Below are 7,641 nucleotides of genomic sequence, written 5' to 3'. Positions count from 1 at the left end.
TGAAATGCATCTTGTATTTTTACTCCCAGATCCCTGTCAGGTATAGATAAAATGCATGTGATTAAGTTTGATGCCTGGATAGAATTTGTAGGAGAAACAGACAAAGCTTCTTCATAGTTCGGAAGAGCTCTGAGCTCCCCTATTTCTATAGATGGGAGAGGTAGTTAATCACTCATAGGTACTCCATGGATGACGAGCACAGAACTAACATTTCCATTCAGAAAGAATGAGGAATTAGCCTTGTACAGTAATAGCCAAATTTGTCTGAATCTAAAGTTGTAATACTGGGATCTCAAGGATTGCCCCTGATACAAGATGAGAGAAGATGTAAGATTACAACCAGATAACCAGTTCCTGCTGTTTTGGCTCTTACATTAAAGGAAGCACCACCTGGTAGCACTCTGCCTAGTTGGGGTGATAGGTTGAAACATTAAATAACCATAAAAGAGATGATTTAGTAACGTTTGTTGTTGAATAAATAAAATCCACATTATACTGTGAGGTAATAAGAGTCAATATTTTCCGAAACAGGTTTGGCTCAGTGGTAGAGCGTTGGTCTGCAGACTGAAAGGTCCCAGGTTCGATTCCGGTCAGGGGCATGTACATTGGTTGCGAGCACATCCCTGGTGGGGGGTGTGCAGGAGGCAGCTGGTCAATGTTTCTCTCTCATCAACGTTTCTGACTCTCTATCTCTCTCCCTTCCTCTCTATAAGAAAAATCAATAAAATATATTTTTTTAAAAAGCAAAAAAAAAAAAAAAAAAAAGAGTCATTATTTGCCTTTTTAGCACCCGGAGACTAAAACCAATTGGCATTGTGTAATGTTAGAGAGTCCTCAAAAACAAACAAACAAAAACACACACACACACACACACACACACCAAACACCCTATTTTAGGATGCTAATTTTACAATTAGCAAAGCATTTTCATATCCTTTATTTCATTTAATCTTCACAAGAAACTCACATTCAGATCCCAGCAGCTCTGAGTCCTGAGCCATGGGGCTCCTCACCCCAGGGTAGGCCCTAGAGCAGGCCTCTTAGTCCAGAGCTCCTCTCCCCAATCTCCCTCTTTTATCAGACAGTAAACGCAAAGTCTTCCTTTCAGACAAAAACAAACAAACAAACAAACAAAAAAACCCCACAAAAACAAAAGACCTATACTTTCAAGGTGAAAGAGAACAATTGCAAAAAATTAAAATAAAATAAAATGATATTGTAAAGATTTGGTGGCTTTAATAGATATATTTGCTGAGATAATTCAGAGGTTGTTGGCTTCATTAGCATAAGAAGTGAGATTTGGGACAATCATTCAAATAGTTCTGATCCCACCCTCCCAATATCTATGCTGTTAAAATAAAAGCTTTTTTCTTGACTGGACTATCCAGGCAACATGTCTGCTCAGGTTGGATATTTGTACAAATTGCTCGAGGCTTCCATTCAATCAGCATTGCACATTCTTTTTTTCTTTTTTTAAATATATTTTATTGATTTTACTCAGAGAGGAATTGAGAGGGACAGAGAGTTAGAAGCGTTGGTGAGAGAGAAACAACGAACAGCTGCCTCTTGCACACCCCCCACTGGGGATGTGCCCTCAACCAAGGTACATGCCCTTGACCGGAATCGAACCCGGGACCTTTCAGTCCGCAGGCTGCCGCTCTATCCACTGAGCCAAACCGGTCCCGGCTAAACAAAGTCTTTTAAAAATACAAAGGGTATAATATGTGTGAAGAATAAATTCACTCAATGCAATATAGAGATGCTGTATTGTAATACTGTACAGTTGAAACCTATATAATTTTATTAGCTAATGTCACCTGAACAAGTTTACTAAATATTTTTTAAAAGACAGAATAAATTACAACTATGACTGGTCGATAGGTACAACTCAAGGATACCTTAGAGATGACACTTACATTTCACCATATTCAGGAAGAGAAATGACTAAACAGATACATAATGTTTTATTCCTGCCTATCATATTTACCTCTTTCCATTTTAAATTCCCGGCAAGTTGTTGTGTTTATTCATTGTAACATTTACATAGCACAAATAACTGTCACTTAAAAGGGACACTGACAATATGGTTAAACCTTTATTTTCTTTTATTAGTCCAATAAACAAAAGCACATCACTAAAAAGAGGCCACAAATATGAATGGTTTCAGGGACTTTGTCCTAAGGGGAAATTATAAAATGCTTTTGGAAACTGGTAATTCTGACTTGGTCCTCTGTAAAATGCTAAATTTCTGCACAAAATCTTAAAACACAAGTGTTTACAGGACTCTTGGTGACAAGAAGAGCTATAGTAAATGTGCCTTAGCACTAAAATTCCCGTATCCATGGAAACCTGTGAAGTTCTGTAAGTGCACACACATGTGGCCTGTAGTATTTATTGAGGGGCTGGGTGGTAATCGGTGCATTACTGTGCTCTGAGGGCTGGCAGGTTGCTGGGAGCTGCTTGTCACAGGCCTGGATGTTTTCCCTGCTAACTGCAATTACAGAGAAATTCAGAAATTAAGGAGGGGGAAAAAAACACACACGTGTATATATTTACATATACTTACATTTCCCAGAAAAGAGATTCTTTTTTTCTGAAAGGCTTGAGAAATCAGCAGTGTTTCTCTCTCCCCCTTCACTTGCTACTCCATTTGAAAACTCTCCATTTTCCATGTGTGCCAATCTATATATTCCTTGCATGTTTGGAGAGAATACCACCAGTTTCAAAAGTATTCCTGGTCAGTGTTACCTAACGTATAATGGTTTTAAAAAGCACAGAGCACAGTCATACTGGAGGGAAAGAATCATCTACAGATATCTGAAGTGTTGATATAGCCAAGAACCAATATCCTAATAAAATAAAGAAGAGCAATGCTAGTCAGAGAGGCATATTCACACAATGCTGTATTTTGTGAAATATATATTTTATCTCATTTAGTCCTTATATCAGTCTTGATGGGTATCACCCCCATTTTCCCTTCCACTGCTAAATTCTTAGATAGCCTTTTCATAGTCTTAAATATTATTAAGGATTTTAATGATTAGGAATGGTCTGTGTTTGAGTTAAAATACATTGAAACAGGTAAAATAATAACGAATTGTTTAAAATCTTTTGTGTTCTTTCTTCACAGAGATTTTCTTCTGAAGAATTTTTTCACGTGTGGTTCTCTGAAGATGCCCTGTCCGAGGCGACAGCCGCTCACCACAGGTGGCCACCGAGCCCCTGGAATGTGGCTTGTGTCACACGTTGAAATGCTCACAGTTGCATATCGTCAGTGAAATAAAATATGACTTTAATTTCACGTGCTTCTCTTATGTTTTTAATATGCTTATAAAAATGTTTACAATTATATATGTGGCTGGCATTACGCCTCTCCTTGGCCAGCACTGCTCTAGCGAAAGTCTTCCAAGCCCTCACAAGGGGTCTGCTTTTATCGTTTAGTGTCAGCCAGACTGGCTCAGTCTTGTGACTGACCCAAGAAGAGGGAGCCCTGATTGCTTCCCCTTAAAAGAAGGATTTAAGTTATGCTCCTCTTTCTGGGCCATGTTTTTCTCCTTTTCTCTCATGTGATTTTCCATAGCAGAACCGCAGTAAGCAAACCCAAGCTCTTCTCCTTTGGCTTTGCTTTAGAGAGGCGATGAGGCCATGTTCCAACCCCTCCCTCTCCGCGCCCTCTCCACCCTTCTGCCCCCCCCCATGAAAGCCAGTGACCTCTGTCCATGCAGGACCCAGAGTTTGCCAGGAAAAGCCCCCTCTATGCCAGCTAAAGTCTGCTAAACACCTGGGAACAGAGTGCCACCCGACGTTGAAACTGGCTCAGCCACCGCCCAGTCATGTGAAAACAGCTGAAGCTATTTTGTGTTAGCATCTTGTATTATTATTGCAATCCAAATTCTGAATCGTAATCTCAATGTTCATTATCAGCTGTGTGACTTTTATCGAATCATTTATGCCATCTGTGCCTCAATTTTCTTTATTATATTTTAATGGAGTTTAATAATTATAGAAAAACTCTATAATGACTCAAGACTAATGATTCAGTTAGAACTCATAAAACTGGAAAGAAAAGAGTATATGAAGAATAAATAGTTTTTGCCCCCATCTATATCAAGAATACTTTCAGCTGCAAGTAAGAGAATGCCACGTTAATGGTGGAATAAACAAAAAGTGTATATAGGAAGTCTGACAATGACTATCAAACCCATCAGCAAATCCTGGTGGTATGACTTTAAAATATATCTAGAACTCCGCCTTTTTCTCTACCGCCATCACTTTGACCTATGGCCAGCCACCTTCATCTCCCTAGTGTTGTTTTTTTTTTTAACTTGTCTCCTGTTGCCTCCCTTGCTCTCCTTCAACATTTCCTATATCCCACATCCAGAAAGGCTTTTTGAAGTACCAAAAAGGTAAAATTTAAGTACTGCTTTGCACCCCTACTCAAATTCCTCCAATGGTTTCTTGTGTCCTTCAGAATGAAATCTAAAATGCTTCCCACAGTTTTTAAGCCTCTATATGACCTGATACCTGTGATCCCTTCAGTTCAGAGAGGAAGGAAGGAAGGAAGGAAGGAAGGAAGGAAGGAAGGAAGGAAGGAAGGAAGGAAGGAAGGAAAGAAGGAAGGAAGGAAAGATTAAACACTAAAAGGGGAGCAAATTGCCCTTGAGATCATTTAAATTTCCACCAAATTCTAGTACTTGTTCTGTATGAATCTGTGACCAGGTCTGCTCTGAGAGTTAGACAGACTGCCTGGGTTTATATTCCAGTTCTGCCATGCAGAGCAGTGTGACCGCAGCAGGTCACTTAACCTCTCTGTTCCCCATTTTTACCATCTTCTATGGCAACCTACCTTTTCAGTTTAATGTGAGGATTCAACAAATTAACAAATAATCATTAGAACAATGCCTGGTAGATGTTATGTAAAGGTTAGCAATTATTGTTATTGTTGCTCTCCAAAGTACATAATTAACAAATAGATATTTAGAAGAATATTGTGGAAATGAAACTTTGACTAAGTCGATTGAAGGGCACAAATAAAACAAATATTTTATTACTAAGTAAAAAAGAACTGCACAAAAAAATATAGCATGATATGATATTTGCTTCAAAAGATATAAAAGACATTGCCTTGTGTAAAATGGATGCCAGATGTCCTTCTCTCTGGCTGGGACTATATATAAAACTTGGCTCTTCACTGAATTGACTGGGAAACTCAGCCAGAAACTAATCATTCAATCCAAGACACTAAATCATTGAAACCAAGTTTTTGGATCAAGTGACTTTTTTTTTTTTCCTCTCTGCTCATACTCTCTGATTGATGCTATTAGACCATAGAACCAGTTAAACCAGTGTCTTCTAGGTTGCCTGGAACAACCGACCTCCCTCCTTTTTTTTCTTTTTTCTTTTAAGTACATATCTAATCTTGACTCTTCCCCAGGCCACCAGATGTTCAACTTCTTATTGTTAAACTTTGAATATTGATTATCTGTGACTTATTACTAGGAAAAACGGTCAAGAAACCCTGAGCTACTGATTTCCACTCTGTTTTATCTGTAGCCAATGCTGCCATCCTAGAGGGCAAGCCTGGGATTTTTTTTAAAATATATTTTATTGATTTTTTACAGAGAGGAAGAGAGAGGGATAGAGAGTTAGAAAAATTGATGAGAGAGAATCATCCAGCAGCTGCCTCTTGCACAACCCATACTGGGGATGTGCCTGCAACCAAGGTATGTGCCCTTGACCGGAATCGAACCCAGGACCCTTCAGTCTGCAGGCCGACGCTCTATCCACTGAGCCAAACCGATTTCGGCAAGCCTGAGATTTTGAGTATAAAGTACACAATGTTATCTGCAGCAAAGTGGCCTGCAATGGGCCCAGGGTCACAGACATACTTGACAGTGCTGAGGCTCCTGCATGATTGTCCCGCCCTGTGTGTGTGAGTCGCTCTGCAGTGTTTGCCCCAGCACTCTTAGACTGGTGTTTGGTGATAGTTTTATGCTATTATGGTCTCTGATAATTAGGCTCACCTACCAATGGAGGTAACTCCTGGACTGGTTGGAAATAGCACTCTCCAGAATGCCTGGAAACTACTGAAAAATAAAATACATAAAAAAGTAAAGGCCAATTTAAGGAAAAGGAAATGCAAAAAGAGCTCAGCTACCAACGAAGCAAGCTTTCTATGGCTGAGTTACTTTTTCTGCTTCCTCATCCCATTTAACCTCCACGGGCCTCCAGATTGTCTCTAACTCAGAATTGTTTCCAACTCAGATCCGATCACGTCACGCCTCTGATGAAACCCTCCTCTTCCATCTGCAAGAGGAGGCAGAAACGCCTCAGCCCTTCACTTTGGTCTTGATACCAGATCCCGTTATCCTTCTCATCTCCCACTTTCACCCCCTTCTTCCGCCCGACCACCCCCAGGCCCTACACCATATGCTCCAGCCACACACAACCGCTGAAAACTCCCTGGCCATGCCAGATGACATCTTGTCTCCGTGTACATTATGCCCTTATGTCTCCTGTTTCAGTGGCAGAAGGTCAAATTTTCGTTTTCTTGCCTTTCGCTGCACTTTATTCATAACATTTTAAAGCAGAGCTTGTCTTGTGTGTGCTTATCACTCTCCCAGTCAATTGTGAACTCCTCAGTATCAAAGCTCAGTTTTGTAGCCTATTACTCATATGTGTGTCCCTAATTCCTAACCCAGGACTACAGTGTATGGTGGTTAAAGAAATCGTAGAGGCAGGAAAATGTGAATGAGCTAGCCTTTGTTTTATTTTGTTTCCCTTGCTACCTCTCACAGGGGGTCATTTTGATAATCACGTGCGCCAATTCTCACAGTCCTGACACTGGGTCCTGAGAGACCTCATCTATGAATGAAGGTAAAATGCATTTTACTAACTCCTCCAGGGCAAATGAAGGATATTCTGTGGCAGCTCATAGCACAAAATTATAACTTGATAAAAAAAAACAGCTGCCCTGTCTCACCTGCTGTCATCAGTACTGTTCCAGAAGCCACTTACAAATTCAGCTTTCTGATAATTCAGAGGCTGTTGAGCAGCCTTCCTGTTGATTTGCTCTCTAGTGGAGCTGAAAATGTACTGGCGTGTAGTCAGAGGGCCTAAATTCTGGTCTTGGCTCTGCAGTTTGAAATGTATATGAGTTCATGTAGGGCAGTTAAGAGGTGAGTCTCCAGTTACTCAGGTGCAAAACAAGAAAAATGATCCTTTCCCTAGCCTTGCTTACCTTGCGAGATTATTATGAAGTCCAGAGGATGCAAAGAATTTGAAATCACTTAAAAAAAATCACCAGGGAGAATGGAGGGTAAATATATAATGTTATTTCTACTTTAACCCTGGCCTTCTGAGGTTTTCTACACTCTTTTCTTCAGGACACAAAATTAAATACAGTGTCTGAAACACACAAATTTCATCCCATCAGTGTTGTCCAGTGGTTGAGCATCAAATCATAAACCAAGAGGTCACAGGTTTGATTCCAGGTCAGAGCACAAGACCGGGTTGCAAGCTTGATCCCCAGTAGGAGGAATGTAGGAGGCAGCTGATCAGTGATTCTCTCTCCTCATTGGTGTTTCTATCTCTCTCTCCCTCTCCCTTCCTCTCTGAAATTGATTTAAAAAATAATAATAA

Source organism: Pipistrellus hanaki, assembly GCF_964339955.1.
Source record: "Pipistrellus hanaki genome assembly, chromosome: 2".
NCBI lineage: Eukaryota > Metazoa > Chordata > Mammalia > Chiroptera > Vespertilionidae > Pipistrellus > Pipistrellus hanaki.
This window is presented reverse-complemented; position numbering follows the sequence as displayed.